The following is a 16048-nucleotide window of genomic DNA, read 5'->3' on the forward strand; positions in this document are numbered from 1 at the left end:
AATGAACACAGCGCTGCGCCACCACCAGTTGGGCCTAAGATAGCTTGCTCTCCCCCCGGCAGAGAACGGACCATCGACACCCCCAGGTGCAGAGCAGTAAACCCCAAGTCATCGTACAGCGGAAGGTCCTGAGGAAAGCCTGGGACGACGCAGGCCCAGACGGTGATCCCCATTGACTGTGGTGCAGAGGAGCCGGCCACCCCATGCCAGAACAGAGAAACCTCGAGGGCGAAGTGTCATCAGGGTGCCCTGCGGCATTGGCCAGATTCCACCTGGCGACCACAGCCCCCCTCCTCGAGCCCTGGTGGAGGGAAGAAGCGAAGCCGAGACCCGCCGACGCGGGAACCTCCAACTTGGACCGAGCCAAGCACGGAGTCCATGGGGCGAGGCTGGGTGAGCCCACACACGCGGACCCCAACTGAAGGCTTGACCACTTCTTTTTAACTTGTATATCAGGTTTCTTTGTATAATCCTGGAGAAATTTGCCGTTTTTTTCACCAATTACGCCGATGATACCTAATTGGTCATAGAACTTAGCGGTGACTACACCCAAGACAGTGTCAATGTAAAAAAACTTTACAAGTTAATTGAAAAATGGATGACCAACAACAGGCTTCGTCTCAATGCCAAAAGGACAGCATTAATGATTTTTGGGACTAATACAGCCAGAGCAAGACTGAACAATCAATGCAAGTGTTTCAACATCAATGAGTCCCAAATAAAAGTTGTGAACAAAGTCAAAACTCTGCGGATGCACATGGAAGCATCACTGAGGGCAGAGTCCCAGGTCATGCAACTGACTAAGAACTGTTCATATTACCCGAGACTCCTACACAGAACACGCCCCTATCTAAGCGAGGAAAATTATGCCACAGTAGCAAGAGCCACCATATGGTCCAGGTTGGATTACGGCAATGCCCTGCTACTAGGAGCAAACAAGACACATTGCAAAATGTCAAAAAATACAAAATAGGGCTGTAAGAATAATCAAAGGAAAAAGGAAAAAAGAACACATCAGTGAAGATAGGAGAAATCTACAATGGCTAAATATTGAAGATAGAATACAGTTCAAAACCCTGACGCTACCCATAGGTGCGTCCATGGGAAAGCCCCAGCATACCTCAAGAAGAAACTGGCTACATATGTACCGAGATGGGCACTCAGGTCTGAAGCCCAGGGCAACCTTGTAACCACCAGTTTCAGGAAAACCAACGGACTCGGCAAAGCCATTCACACCAAAGCTGCAACGTTATGGAATAACCTCCCACCAGAAATAAGACTAGAGCTCTCATACATTACCTTCTGAAAGAAACTCAAGACCCTCTTGTTTAGATAACCCCCTTAATCTAAGCCAAAACCTGCCTGAAAATCTGTCGATTCATGTTGTCCCGTGACTTGTTTGTATAATGCGATTCTGCGTGTACATGTGGCGCCCTGATGCCTGTGGGCTCCAGTGCGGTAGAAATAAATAAACGGGACCAGCAACCCCCACGGAAGGTCTAAGGGCTGAGGACCAAAGTGCCCTGCGGACTCCGGATCACACGTCGCTCCCGAGACTCGCTAAGGTGAGGAGAGGAGCAGAGGAGGGAAGCGGGAAAACCCTTCATCGGGGTACCGGTCTGAGAAGTCCACCGAAGGCCACCTACTCCAGAGCACCAGGGGGACAAGGCGACCCATCCAGAACAGGTCATACCGGGCCTGGCAGGTGAAACAAGCAAACACGACTCCCCGCAGAACATCACGTGACACACACACCGTTCAGCCACACAACAAGCAGTGCGTCGGCCGCACCAGAGACGAAAAGTAAACACAAGCAGATGGGAGCAGGGCCCTACGAGACCGAAAACAGCAAAGAGCCAGGAAATCACGGCAGCGCTGAATGCCAGCGCATGCAGGGGACACTAACTATTTGCAATAGTGAAGCCCGCCCGGGAAGAGGAACAGAGGGGCCAGCGGGAGAAGAGACAACAGTTGCCCTGATTTGTGAGACTTAAAGTGAGGCCCAGGTGTTAGGCAGAATTGCATGTAGTACCCTCTGGGACCACCACATACAATTAGGACTACAGGTGTAAGCAAAAACCAACCTTTGGTATAAGTCTGCAATACACAGTTTTGTGGTAGCAAGCTGAGCAGCCAGGCCTATCTCAAGAGGGAATGTGAGCAGTACAAGAAGTAACACAGAGGTCTTACAATCACAGTGGTTCAAGTAGACACTTATACTGAAGGTTTCTTGGTAAAACACTTATACATTTATTACACAAACATTTAGAAAACATTTCACTAGTAGAAGACAACTTAATATTATACACCAATACACTTAAATACAAAACTCTAAGATTTTGAGACAGTTTCAGCTCCCCTGAAGTAGGAGCAAAATGGCAGTTCAGTTACTTAGAAGTGAGCAAAAGGGACAAAAATAAGTAGAATAGATCATATATATTTATTAGACAGTGCAAATACTTTCAGTTCACCAGAGGAGTTCAATTCAAGTCAATAGGCCAGGCCAAAGTCAATGGGCTAGTGTTCTGGATAGAAAAGAGCAGTTCTGGTATCAAACGGTAAAGTCTTTTCAAAGTTCTCAGAAGTAGTTTAGGCGAAAAAGAATCATTTGTGGGGTCACAAGCTGATATAGGCCTGCAAGTTGGGAAAGTTTCACAAACTTTTGCCGCAACAGTGGCGTTCTCTCAATCGGGTTGGCACAGTACCTTAGTATGAGGAAACAAATGCAGCTGAAGTTGTTGGTTCCTGGCAGTTCCTGCAGGTCTCACTGTTCCTGAGCCTCAGTCGTGGGGACATCGGGGACTACTGCACTGCACGGGATCATCGAAAAAGCAAACAAGATGGAGTCACTTCAGTTCCAGTAGCTGTAGGTTAAAGCGCACAAGCTAGTATCCCTCTCCCTGGTTAATCCTAACCAGCCTTGAGAATGGTATCCAGGTGGCTTAAAAGTTGATTGGTCCCACCAACTCAAAAGGAAGAAGTCGTCCTTGAAGGGGCTTCTGTCGAGATGAACTTGGCAATTCGGACCTGCAGCAGGGCTTGACCAGGCAAACCAACGGTCCAGGAGTTGCCCCAGCCGTCCTCTTCCAGCTCTTCTTCGGTTCTTTCGTTCCAGTGGTCGACTGCTTTCCAGTCCAAGAGACTCGCCTTTTAAACATTTTTCTCCCTTTCATTCCAGCCTAGCTGTCACTCACCCAGCAGGGTTGCTGTCCTTGCCGGACAGTCAGCCAGCAAATCACGCCAGAGTGCATTTGGGTCTCTTAGGAGACTAAGCACAGGGAGTTTCGGGAACCTCCCTCACTTCCTGCCTACCCCAGACACTCAGACGCCAGAGGCGGTCTTCAGTCCTGAAGCCCGACAAAGGCACATGAACAAAGGGACCAAACCTGGTTTGGCGCGCAGAGACAAACACTAGAAGGACCTTTCCAAAAAGAAATGGTGAAAAGAGAAGACCGAGACCCGTTTAAACACAGGGATTTAAGGCGCCATTTTGAAAAACATGGCTGCCGTGATTTTTTAGCTACCGGTGTTCGCGGTCGGGAAAATCATGGTAGTTTGTTGTAAAACCACTGCCACCAGCCTTTTCAATAGGAAAGGGTAGCATTTGACTGCTACATGAGTATTTAGACACAGGGGATACTATGTAACCCCGCCAGCACTCCATTGTAAGATGGTGTGTGCTGGGTCTAGGAAGAAGAAGTGGATTATCGAGTGACCGGTGGAAAGGAGGCCCTTCAGGTGCTCCAAGTCATCAAGAACGAGGAGGAATATAGGGACTCTGAGGAGGCTGGGAAGGCCCCCCCCCGGAACAACGACAAAGGCCCTCAGGGCCACAAGCCACAAAAAAAGATGCAGGGCGGTAGAAAATTTAAAAAGCTCAACCAACTCCCTGCAAGGAGAGGGGGGGGGGCAAGAACTGAGCAAGAAGTGAGAAGGAAAGTACTCTGGCCCAACAAATTGTGGGGGTTCTGCAAAGTGAATCTTCCATCGGGGGAGGTGTGGTGTTATGTGAATCAACGGTGGAGCAGTGTTTTCATCCCTAGTGGCACACCTTAGGGTGGGCGTCTCAACAAAGGGAAAGTTTAAGGGGGAGGGAAAGGGTGTGGAGCGGGGAGGGTCGGCGGGGGAGGAGGGAGACATGCGAATTAACCCACAGAAAGGCACACCTGGAGTTCGATGGGGGATGGGGGCAATACACCCGACGGGGCAGGGTGGTTGAGAGGAGGAAAGGTGCTCTACTTGGCGCTTCTTAGTGATGGAGGCCAGGTCGAGGTTCTCAAGGTGGGGACTTTGAATGTGAAAGGCATCAACTCCCCCACAAAACGCTCACTGCTGGGCAGAGAAATTTGAAACAGTAACCTAGATGTGCTCTTGGTGCAAGAGACCCACACGGTCCTTGGGAAAGAGAGGCGCATCCTGGGGGCCCACATTGGGCAGGTCTTCTTAGCCTCGGGCCCTGCTAAAAAGGGGGGAGTGGGGATTTTACTGAACCGAAGGCTTAGGCTCACGGAACTGGTGGCCTGGGTCGTTGCAGACATGGAGGATGCTCTCAGGGTCAATTAATAACACCAGAGTTACTACAGGGTCCATCTACCCAAACACAGGCTGCTAGGCAAAGTTTGTATGCAGTACCCTCTGGGAACACTACAAACAACTACAGGTATAGGCAACCCAACCTTTGGTATAAGCTTGTACTACACAGTTCTGGTAGTGAGTTGAGCAGCCAGGCTTATCTCAAGAGGGGAAATGTGAGCTGTAGTGTGGTTACACAAAGATTCACAGTTACAGGTATTCAAATAAACTCTTACACTCAAGATTTATTGCATAAACAATTAATAATTTATTTATCAGTCAGTTATAAAGCCGCCTTCAGAAGGGAGCAATCAAACAGTAACACAAATATACTTCAATACTGTACACTTTGAGTTTCTGGATCAGATGAGGCCCTTTTGGGATGACCCACAGACAACTCCACCCACAGGTGACTTCAGTAACAAGGAGGCTGGGGACATTAATACCTTACTGTTGGCAAAGGTTATTTAGAACACAAGAATTTGCAAATATTCATAACCAGGGCACATACTTTCAGATAGCACTTAAAAGAGTCATTCGATTCAATAAGCTAAGCCAGAGCCAATAGGCCAAAGTCTTTGTATAGGATGCAGCACTTCACACAAATTCTTAGGAGTCTTTGATAAAAAAAGAAGAACCAAATTTAGGGCCACAAGCGGATTAGACTTGCGAGTTGCAGAAGTTACAAGCACTTCCACAGTAAGAGGTAAGTTCTCTTAGGCTAGTTTTACAGTACCTTAGTGCAGAAGAAAAAGATGCAGCTGAAGACTTCTGTTCCTGTACAGCTCTGCAGATCTCACTGTTCCTGGGCCTCAGTCATGGGGACAAGAGGGAGGACGACGGGGGACTCCTGCACTGTATTGGCACCATCAAAGCTGGCAACCGGCAAACTTTATTTTCAGTGGCTGTTTCACGTTTCAGCTTCTTGCGGTACAGCAGCAATAAGCACAGTTCCTGGCTGTCAAGGTGGACTTTCCTCACATCTGAGGTCCCGCACTCAACTTGGTCAGTCCTGCTTCGTGGGAGTCCGGAGGATCTTCCAAAAGCTTTAGGCCAGATGACAAGCAACGCACACAACTTGGTGTCCTTCTCCCTGGCTCTACGGTTTCCTGCAGCAACTATGCAGAAATTCAACTAGCTCCGAGGTGGGTGTCCAGGTGGCTTACTTAGGAGTTGATTGGTCCCACCAACTCAAAAGGGAGAAGTCTTTGCAGGGCTTCTCTGTCGATGCAAAACTTGGCGATTCGGACCTGCAGCAGGGCTTCACCGAGCAAAGCAACGGTCTAGGAGTTGCAGCAGCCATCCTCTTCAAGGTCTTCTTCGGTTCCTTCATCCAGTGGTCAACTCTGCCTTCCAAGCCAAGACACTTGCCTTTTATTCAGTTCTCTCCCATTCATTCCAGCCCAGCTGTCACTCACCCAGTAGGGTGGCTGTCCTTGCCGGACAATCAGTCAGCCAATCGTCCCAGAGTGCATTTGGGTCTCCTAGGAGACTAAGCACAGGGAGTTTCGGGCACCTCCCTCACTTCCTGCCTACCCCAGAAACTCTGGAGCCAGAGGCGGGTTTCACTCCTGAAGCCTACCAAAGGCGAACGAACAAAGACACCAAACCTGGTTTGGCGCGCAGAGAAAAACTGTAGAACAACCTTTCCACAAAGACCTAGCGGTAAAAGAAGACTGGATGCCATTTTGAAAAAGATGGCTCCTGCGGTGAACGTAACTGGGCCTGCAAACGGTCGCGGTAAATGCAAACCTTGGTAGTTCAAAACAAAACCACTGCCACCAGCCAGTTAATTGAGGAAAGGGTAACAAAAAATATGTTACATGAGCATTTAGGCAAGGGGATACTAAGTAACCACTCCACTACTCTATTGTAAGATAGGGTGTGCTGGGTCTAGCAAGTGCAATGCTAAGTAAAGTCAATTTCACTTTACTGCTCTGGGAAACAGTTGTTTATCCCAGATAAGGTATTCAAACCTTTGGGAAATATGAAAGACTTCCCTGTGTCACTGCACTGAAGGTGCTGTGTGACACAATGTAAAAGATGATGCCTATGGAGTTTGTCATACTCCACAACCAAAAGAAACATATTGTACAAAATCACATTAAAATACATGAGAATGGGGAAAAGGGTCTCACTCTCAGGTTAAAAAAAATCAAGTCCTCAAAATCCAGCAAGGTTGCTGGGGTCTCTAAGGTAGAGGGAATTAGTACATTTCAGAGAATTCTCCCAAACACCCCTCCTCAGGTTCTATTGCTATTAGTACCCCGGCACGTTGTACCGGGATACCAATTGCATATTTTCTCAAGTTGGGAAACTGTGAGGAAACCGTTATGCAACTTGAGGAAAAATAAATAAATGGCCACCATTGATCGGGGAGAAGGGACTACATGTAGTCCCTTCTCCCTTTTCATGGTGGCCATTAAAAAAAAAATTAAAAAAGTAAACATAGAACATGGCCACCAGGGAATGGTGAGAAAGGACTGCAAACAAACATTCTAAATGAAAGCAGCAATGACACTATAAGACACCAAATCATTTCATGAATGTTTTCGTTCTTAATTGATATTTTTTAATGTGCCATCTATTTTGTAATGTGAACTAAGCTTAGTTCTTCCAGGACTTGCCTGCATGTTGTTTTGACGAATACTGTGGCGGGCGGGGGAGATTATAGAGTGCAAGTGAAGTTCTACACCTGTTATCGATGGCCTGCAGTGGTAAGGCGAGAAGGACTGCACGATGTTAGAGCCGTCTTGTAACTATTAGACTGGTAAAGACAAAGAATACTCCGTTAACTCAGTCTTACCATTTGCTTCAACCATTTTCCACTTGGGACATCAATAGATACTTGGTTGAGCAGAGGAAAATCCATTGGAGTGGCTTTAGGGTACTTGGCAGTACTTCACAAGTCAGGAAAAGGGTTTAGGAGTATTTTATCCTTCTGCTACTTCTTACTTCAGGAGTAGCTGCTGGCTCCACTTACTTAATGCACCTCAACGTAGTCCATAAGGGGAGTCTGAATGGTAAATGTCCTTGTTCATACTTCTATTCACAGAGGAGGTACCTCATGGAGCTACTTATAAAGTTAACTATAAGCGGAAGTGCTAGTCTGGAACATTGCCCTCACGTTAAACTCATGCAAGGGCGAAAGTTCTTTATCCACGATTATCTTGTGGGTATGCCAATGTGCACACTTGTTCTTCGGCCCATGCAATTGTGTGTGCACAAACCAACTACTACTTTTTTCCTCTTACATTTTCATTATTTTAGGTCAAAATCCAGAAGTGGCTGCTATACAAATCCTGAGAAACTCTGGCGAGATAAGGGTTCTTATGGAGGTGGAACAGAACACCAGGATCTATGGATAGCTTTCCTATATTGTGTGGCTCTCAAAAAGGCTACTGAGGCTTCCATAGTTAAGTGGTAGCCCAAAGTCCCCCAGGGTCTCAAAATCTCGCAAGATTTGGTAGATTTCTGGAAAACAGAGCTGCGTGTGGCGTAATCCTCATCTGATGTACCACATAAGCGCTGGTCTATCTAAATGCTTGAACATACATAGAACCTGGGCTTTTGAACCGTGGATGGCATTCATTCTTGGAGGCTCGCCGACTTTGATATGCAGGCTGGAACTAACTTTTTTAGGGATTTGTTGCGTTATGGTTTCGGGTGTTGGCGACACCAAGGAACCTGGCTCGAGGTACACGATTGATAAGGAGAAACGAAAGAGTTTGACCCTCTAACTTGCACACATTTTTAAGCATGAACACGTTATTACTGGGTATGCAGCCCACATAAGTACCATCTATGAAGTTAGTATGTTTTGAGATGGCGATATTGCTCTGAGCAACCATCCAGACCATCGTTCTTCGTCTGCCAAGACATTACAGAAAGGGAAAGACCATATGCAAATCAGGCTTAGTACCACCCCCAAAAGGGCAGTCCAGCCCGAACTGCTAGGTCACAGTCGTTCTGCACGATCCCAGAAGCATCCCCAGACACGTTTCAACTTCATTTATGCATCATCAGTGAGCAGTAGCTTGGGTCTCTAGGCCCAGCAGGCGTGGGACCCACTCAATATATTGGAGTCCTGTTGGACCTAGAGACCCAGGCTATTCCTCACTGATGAGGCCCAACAAGGCCAAAATATGTCTGGGGATGCTAGTGGTCTTGTGCAGAAGGGTTGTGACCTAGCAGTTCGGGCTGGAATGCCCCTTTGGCGGTGGGACCAGGCCCGATTTGCATATATGGTCTTTCCAGGTCTGTAATGACTTTGTAGGAGAAGAACAATGGTCTGGAGGGTTGCCCAGAGCAATGCCAGAGGTTAAGATCAATTCTAAACCTTCCAGCCATCACCTCTTGTTTTACATAGCTTCCAATATGCCACCAGCTCTGGAGTACTTTTCAACCTACATGTCATCTGAAAAAGCATACAAAATCATGCCTTCCTTCCAGCATAGGCGATCTCCATCTTCGCCATACCCTTTCATTTCCACAAGACATTACCCATACTTTACAGCTCATATCTTCTCTGGGGAGTTCTCACTCCTATTTTATCTTTTTCTCTTTCTTCTACAAAAGGAATTTTCTCGCACCCTCCTTCTCTAAAAGGTTACTTCAGGAAAAATGTGGCCTTGTGATGTCTCCTGGATCATCTCCAATTTCCAGTTTCCACTCCCTTTTCTCTGGCGAGTGGAGTCTCCTCCTTGCCCAGTTCCGGAATTACCCTCCTGAGTATTTGCTCCCCTTTTAGGGAGTAAATCCCATCTCACGCTCTCTTTCTAGGTCCTGCAAGTGTGCAGAAGTAATGCTCAGACACAAATGTGACATAGTTTTCGTCAAACATTTATTAGCCAGTAAAAGGGTTGGAAATACAACCTCTCTGTCCCTAAAGCTAAGAGGGGTTTCCCTGCCTCCAAAGAAATCTAAGGAAAACGTCAGAATGTCAAATAGTCAGTCACTGTCGTGTCCAAAAACCCCAATTTCAACCCTAACGCTATTAACTTAAATCTAATGTGCAATGATGCTATTTTCTCAACTAAAGTGATGATGAAAGTTCTTTGCCAAACAGAAAGTTCCCATTTTCATAGGTTGTCAATACATAAAACAAAATGTTCCTTTTCCACAATGCAATATTCCACTGACCAGGGATTCATTCCTTTCCCCTGGATTCCTTCTTGTTCTACTTCACAAGTGAGGAGCTCGTCTCCTTAAGTGGTTTCCTTGACTTTGCAAAATAACACAACAGAAAATGTCTTTAGGCCAGGGAAAGTATTTCTCAGACCCTGACTTTCTAGGCCTTTACAGGTTACACAATGTTCACTCAGCCAGGGGACTTGTCCCCATTTCCCTTGACTTTCCCAATGATGCACAACAAATTATCCCAGGTTTCCTGTGAACACCTTTGCTTTGTTCAAGGAGGGTTTATGTATGGTTCACTCTCCTGCCAAACATACCCCATGAAATTATAACTGATAGTCTCTGCTAATCTTTTCCTTTTATCTCCTAGGGTCCCAGACCCTGCGCTTTCTTGAATGAGGTTCACCTTATTCTTAAACTTTCATATGGGTGCGTATACCAGACTCGCAGTGATGTGTTATAGCAGCTTGGTGTACTCCCTTGCCAAGCAGATTTATTTCTTGTCCTTCTCTTTTGCTCTTAGGGTCCCAAACCGTCTTATTCTCTGGCTCTCAGCTTGGTTTACTCTCCTGCCAAGCATAGGTTTCTTTCTTGACGGTCCCTTTTGCTCTCAGGGTCCCAGACCCTCTTATTCTCTGGCTCTCAGGGTCCCAGACTCTCTCATTCCGTTCTTCGTGCTCGTTCCCTGGCTTTCCCAGACCTTTAGTCCCTCTCGGTCTGCCCACGTACCTTTGTGCTTGTTGGTTCGCGTCTTCCAAGCAGCAGGACATCAGCGCGAGGCTCTGGTAGTGTTCGGGGCATCGACTCATTGGTCAGGGCTCAGCGGACTTCTGCTTTTCTTTCGGGATGCCTCTTCTCTATAAAGCAGCTCCTGTGATGCCCAGAGGGCTGTTCGGGCAGCGAGCTATGTAGTCCTCACTTCCTGGACTACGCGCTGTCCTTCACTCTCCTCTGTGCACAACTTTTTTCTCTCCTGTCCTGCTGTAGTCGTTTCGGTGTGCCTGGCAGTTCCTCTCAGGAGGGTGGATCTCTTTGACCTGGTTTGCCTAGTCTATTTTGTATTGCTTTGGTTCAATCGGGTACACCGGAAATCTAGACCACTCAACAGTTCCCTGGAGTAAACTTCGTACTCCTAGTCATCTTCTTCCCAGTACTTACATCAACGATATATGGAAGGCAACTTTGATCATCTTGTGCCTTAGTCGTGTTCACTTTATTTGGTTGGCTGCCTTGACGATAAAAGATATTGGCACTGGTTGAAATGAGGGAAGGAGGGTTTGGCTTTGGCAAAGAGGGAGGGTGTAACAGAGCGGTGCTATACCGCATTCTCAGGGGATGGTCGGCCCTAATGCCATAAGGGGCTTCCTTTCCCCATGTAATCCTCCTCCTGTGCACCAACCCAGGGGGACTAATGTACTGTGGACACACTTCCCTGGCCCCATGGGAAATGTCTCCCCCTAGGGGAAAAGGGACGACATCCACAGATTTGTCACAGTCCTCATTGTTAACACATTCCTGGGATAGTCTTTTCTTTGTTAAACATGTCACAACTTTCTTTTTACCTCCTATATCTTTTAAAGGCCACTCTTACCCCTCCAAGAACCCTTTAAGCTGTACTCACCTTCTCGCTCTTTCCTCCTATCCTTCCCTTCCTTCTGCATTTCTTCTCATTCGCATCCATCTCTTCACTACCCCTTTATTCCCATTTGGGTGGTTCTCCTCATTCTTGTTAGGATTACACCTCTGTCCCTTCCTTGGAAGACCCTCTTCTCTCAGTCTTCAATTCTCCACTTGGCCTTGGTGTTGGCATCCCATCTTGGTAACCTTGCTTCAGGTTTCTCACACATTTTGGACCACAACTAATTTCACCTTCCTACTTATGTCCCCTCTTTGGGCACTTCCTTCAGCCTATTTCTGAAAGTCCCCCCTTTGCTCAAATTTCCACCCTGGTCTGGTGCCCTTCCAATTCATTCTCTTCTCTAACTTGCCTTCTCACTATCTTTTCCTTTCCCCATTCGTTCTCCTCCTTTATTCTGTTCCCTTCTTGATCCCTATACCACTTTCCCTTTTCCCAGTTCTTGACATAGTGCCTTTACTCGCTTTTATCCTTTCAAGCCATGATCAGCCTTTTGTTACCTTTCTGCACCATCTGTGGCCATTTCTAAAGTTTGCTAACCCTTCTTTCTTTTGCAGATGCCTCCCTTTCCTCGGTCAACAACCCCATGGAATCCCTCAAATTTAGGTCACATGCCCAACTAGCTTTACTACAGAAGGCTGGGTGATCTTTTCCCTGCCAATAATGCTGTGGTTTGGTAGACATGGCTCCATATTCCTGCCCTGGCCACTTCTTGGCCTAGCACCAAGACTTACTCTTTGCCTAACAACTTCAATGATGACTAGTTCTTCCCATTCTCTTTGAGTCCCTGTGAGAGTGCAGTAGTGAGAGATTGACAAGTGGCATGTTTGCTGCTACAGAATTTATTAAAGTATAAATAAGGTTGGGGAAAGGCTTTGCTAGCCCCAATGCTAAGAGGGGTTTCCCTGTCAACATAAATCTTAAATGGGTCCATCAGGATGTCAGAAACAAAGAATTGTTTGCCGTTGTGTCAAAACCAAAAGGTGCAAAGGAGTGTCTTCGTAGCAGATCCTTCACAGCTCTTTTCAAAGGTTTCAAATGGTGCAAAGAGACCGTCTCCCTACTCTTGACTTCGCCACAATGTTCACAATCCCAGGGCTGTCTCCCTTCCCCAGGTTTCTCTTCCTTTTACACAGCCAACTGAGTTCACGCGTATCCCGGTTACTGTGACTAAGAAGAGTAGTAACAACTATTCTTCTTATTTGGGTGCAAGTCCCAGACTCACATATCAAATACAATTCTCTTTTTAGGTAGACTGTGTACCCTGCCGCAAAGTACTACCTATTGCACAGCCAACCTGGTTCACCTTTCTCCCAGGTACTGTACCTATGAAGATGAGCAACTGTGGCATTCCCTTCCGTCTTCCTCTTTGTGGGTAGGCTTGGTTTACTCTCTTGCCAAGCACTAACATATACAGCCAAAGATTTAACAGCTTCTTCGCTCTCACTTTCAGGGTCCCAGACCCTAGGTTCGGGGTAGTCCTCCATCTTCCTCGCTTGCCACCATCTCTTCTCTTTAACAGGGTCCAAGACCCTAGGTATGGGGTATTCTTCCCCCTTTTTGCTTGCGAAACAACTTCTGCTTCCCAGCAGTTCCATTCCCCCTGGCGTACATGTGGGTTTGATTTGCGAGGGTATCCGCTTTCTCACAGCTTCCTCAATCAGCCGGGCGAACTTGTGCTGCTTGCAAAGGGTCTGCTTGGTCTGTGGTAGCTCCGCAGCACCGGCCTTCCTTCAGGAAGTCATCTTGCTTCCGACACATCGAGATCGCCTGCCATCTTCGTCCGCCAACCTGCCGTCCCAACCAGCATCTTGGGACCGGGACCGGAGCCCTCGCCCTCTGTTAGGGAGAATTCTCACACATGTGCTAATTCCCTCCACCTTAGAGACCCCCCCCCCCACCCAATCAACTTTGCTCAATTTTGAGGACTTGCTTCTTTTAACCTGGAGAGAGTGAGACCCTTTTCCCCATGTGATTTTATACACTGTGTTTCTTTTGGTTGTGGAGTTTGACAAATTCCATAGGCATCATCTTTTACTTTGGGTCACACAGCACCTTCAGTGCAGTAGCCCGGGGAAGTCTTTCAGATTTCCCAAAGGTATAAATACCTTCTCTTGGTTAAACAACTGTTTCCAAGAGCAGTAAAGTGAAATTGACTTTACTTACATTTTAACTTTCTAGAGCCAGAACACACTATTTTACAATAGGGTGCTGGAGGGGTTACCTAGCATCCCCTTTGTCTAGGTTACCCTTTCCTCACTGAATGGCTGGTGGCAGTGGTTTCGTTTTTAACTACCATGGTGTGCATTTACAGCGGGCTGCATTCACAGCTGCAGTAAAGCACCCAAGGGTGCCATTTTTGTCAAAATGTCCTGGTCTTCTTTTTTCGCCATTTCTTTGTGGAAAGGTCCTTTTTGAGATTTACTATGCGCACCAAACCAGGATTGATCCCATTGGTCGCTTTGCCTTTGGCGGGATTCACGAGTGAAGCCCGCCTCTGGCTCCAGGGTATCTGGGTTAGGCAAGAACTGAGGGAGGTGCCCGAAGCTCCCTGTGCTTAGTCTCCTAGGAGACCCAAATGCACTCTGTTATGACTGGCCGGCTGACTGTGCGGCAAGGACAGCCACCCCGTTGGGTGACTGACAGCTGGGCTGGAATGAATGGGAGAGAGATGAATAAAAGGAGAGTCTTTTGGCTTGGAAGGCAGAGTCGACCACTGGACAAAGGAACCGAATAAGAACTTGAAGAGGACGCCTGCTGCAACTTCTGGACCGTTAGTTTGCCCTGTGATGCCCTGCTGCAGTGCCAAAACGCCAAGTTTGCATCGGCAGAGAAGCCCCTGCAAGGACGACTGAGGGTGTAGGTAGCGTCTGTGGGCCATCCCAAAAGGGCATTTACTGATTTAGAGATATAAAGAGTGTATTTCATGAAGTGTATTTAAGTGTTACTGTTATAGTGCTCCCTTCTGAAGAAGGCTTATTCTAACTGACTGATAAATTAATAATTGTTTATTCAAGAAACCTTGAGTGCAAGTTTATTTGAATACTTGCAACTGTAAATCTCTGTGCAACTCCACTACAGCTCACATTGACCCCTCTTGAGATAAGCATGGCTGCTCAACACGCAACCAAAACTGTGTAGTACAGGCTTATACCAAAGGATGGGTTTCCCATACCCGTAGTCAGAGTTGTTTGTAGTGTTCCCAGAGGGTACTGCATACAAACTTGCCTAACACCGTCGCTCTTGACTTCCCGGCTTCCTTCCCAGATACAGCAAACATGGTCCTCTTCCTCGTGGCTCCTGCAAGGAGGACTGGTTCTCAGTGGGAGTACTTTCTTGCTTTTCATTTGTTCGGCGTATTCGGCCAAATTCAATAGGCTGATCTGCTCACTTAGGTTCCAGAGGGTGCTCTTCTGCACTCTGTGCATCTTCTTCATAGCAGTACTAATCTTCAGGATGTCATGACTGCTCTTCTTTGTCTCAGTATATTTGAAAGGAGGACACCATTTTACCCTGTTTGCATACACAGAAGTATGGAGCACCACTGAGAGGTTAAGAGCCTGAGGGAGCTGGGATCGTGGCGGAAGTATAGCGCATCTCTCCTAGGGTGTCATCCCTCATCCCATGAGGGTGTTCCCTCCCAATGTGATCCTCACGTGGTGCACCACTCCCAGTGGGATTATTGGACTGTGGCTGCACCGCCCTGGCCACATGAGAAGGGAAGACATCCGGGGATTCATCACAGTCCCCCATCTGCCGGTTTTTAGGCAACTGGATTTGTTCAGGTAAGGCCTATTCTGTGGGTACATTTTGTTTGTAAGGGTATTCTGGTCATGGATTTTTCCATGCATCAGTTTCCAGAGAGCTTCTACGATATTCCTCCCTCGCAAAGATAGTCTTCTGTTTCCCTCAGCAAATCACCCATCACTGCAATAAAGTTTCACTTTTATTGCCCAAGCAACCACAAGTGGTGGCAGGTGTGGGCTACATGCTGACTTCATTCCTACAATCACCTAACCATAATAAGGGTGGGGGAGCTATTTACACATGTATGTTCTTCTTTCAGTTCGATGACGGCACATCACAATACGTAAATGATGTACACCAAGGAACTTGAAGACTGAAGCAGTAGAAAAAGGCAGAAGACTTCTGTTTCTTACATATCTTCAGATGCTCCTGCATGCTCGGACTCGTAGCAGTGTGTGTCCCCATGCCTGCGGGTTTGCCATAGTCGGACGCATACCCCGGCCACATTCACAAACTGGACATTTCTGAGAATTTCACTTGTAGCAGATGCTGTTGGGCTGTTGCACGTTTAACTTTATTATTTATAAAGCATCAAGACAGCTGGACTGTGGCTTCATGACACCCCCCCCCAAACATATGATGAAGGAAACATTACAAATCACTTTTAGAACCACACATAGCTCAGAATGTGTAAAAAGAAAAAAAACTATTCATGAAAATCAGGTGGATTCACAGAGTTCCTCGGCACAAGCTGCTAAAGGGCACACAATTAATTGCTTCTTTGTGCTCGTTATACAGCAAAAGAAAAAGCAAACCAGAAGGTCTTGGCTGCTCCATATTTTCTCAGGCAATCCATTTTAGGAACAGGGTTTTATTTTTGTTTTTCTAATATCAAATTTTAAAATTTCTTAACTTTATATTTTGCGTCTTCCTTCGTGTCAGGGGTACTGCACTACA

The 16048-nt window shown here is 46.9% G+C and overlaps 1 protein-coding gene across 1 annotated transcript in view; it reads right to left on the reverse strand.

The window, feature by feature from the left end:
- CWC25 (CWC25 spliceosome associated protein homolog) overlaps positions 1-16048 on the reverse strand; it is a 309854-nt gene that overhangs the window by 176121 nt on the left and 117685 nt on the right. The window lies entirely within an intron of this gene.

The sequence above is a fragment of the Ambystoma mexicanum genome, chromosome 13 (genome assembly GCF_040938575.1).
Source record: "Ambystoma mexicanum isolate Mex_15411 chromosome 13, UKY_AmexF1_1, whole genome shotgun sequence".
Lineage (NCBI taxonomy): Eukaryota > Metazoa > Chordata > Amphibia > Caudata > Ambystomatidae > Ambystoma > Ambystoma mexicanum.